Consider the following 1196-nt stretch of genomic DNA (forward strand, 5'->3'; position numbering starts at 1 on the left):
GTACACGTACTCATACGTACATGTACATACATACGTACATCTTTATGCGTGTTTGTGTGTAACTCGATGTGCCTAGCTTCTAAAAGGAAAGGAAGAGTGATTTTACACATATATCTTTTGCATGTACCTAAATGCAAAATGCTTCTTGCCCATCGAAGACCGGTCACGACACTAGTGTAAAGTTCTAACTAATAACCTAATTGCTTCCACAACTCAATGGTATCTTAATTTGATACCTTGGAAGTTTAGCTTTATATGTACAAGTAACCTCACCCATCTTCCCACTAGTAGGAGCCTACCCCTCCTCGAACCTCCAAACTATGTGACCGAGGATCCCAATTCCTGCCACATAGCAACCCCATGAAACTTGTCCATATAATACTAGTATTATACCCGCGCATTGTTGCGGCCGACCAAGGTTCCAGAAAAGAACTATTCCCTCTCTACAACCATCTCTCTCTCTCTCTCTCTCTCTCTCTCTCTCTCTCTCACACACACACACACACGCGCGCGCGCACATGCACATGATCCTCTCCCTCTCTCTGTCACGTACACACTCTCAAATCTCTCTCTCTCTCTCTCTCACTCACACACACGCACGCGTATGCACACATACACACACACACACACTCTCTCTCTCTCTCACGCACATACATATGTAAATATATAGTATATACAATATTATGTTTTAGAACATATACCTATACATAGACATATTTCTCTCACATACACATGCACACACTCTCAAATGTTGAAACTCTCTTTCTCTTTCTCTTACACACACACACACATGTACACACACGCACATGTACTAATGCAAACACTCTTTCCCCCCCCTCCCCACACACTCTCACACATAGACTTCCATGTCTCTGTCTCTCTCTGTGTTTCTCTATCTCTCTCTCTCTCTCTCTCTCTCTCTCTCTCTCTCTCTCTCTCTCTTACATACATTCTGGAATCTTAATCCCTGACTTCCCTACCCCGAAAACCTTCATCCAAAAGGAGTTGGGCAATCCATACTACGATGTCCAAATCCTTGACATTTATAGCATTTCACTTCTTTGTTCAAGGGTGGAACTTCTGAAGTTGAATTCCAAGGGATTGAGTTCTGGAAAAAAGACCTTTCTTCCATTCTAGAACTTCCCATATCCTGAGATTGACCTTATTGTCTCTTAGGCGATGGAAAGTTGGAATCA

This window comes from Cibotium barometz, chromosome 46 (genome assembly GCF_041138505.1).
Source record: "Cibotium barometz isolate CiBa-2024 chromosome 46, ASM4113850v1, whole genome shotgun sequence".
NCBI lineage: Eukaryota > Viridiplantae > Streptophyta > Polypodiopsida > Cyatheales > Cibotiaceae > Cibotium > Cibotium barometz.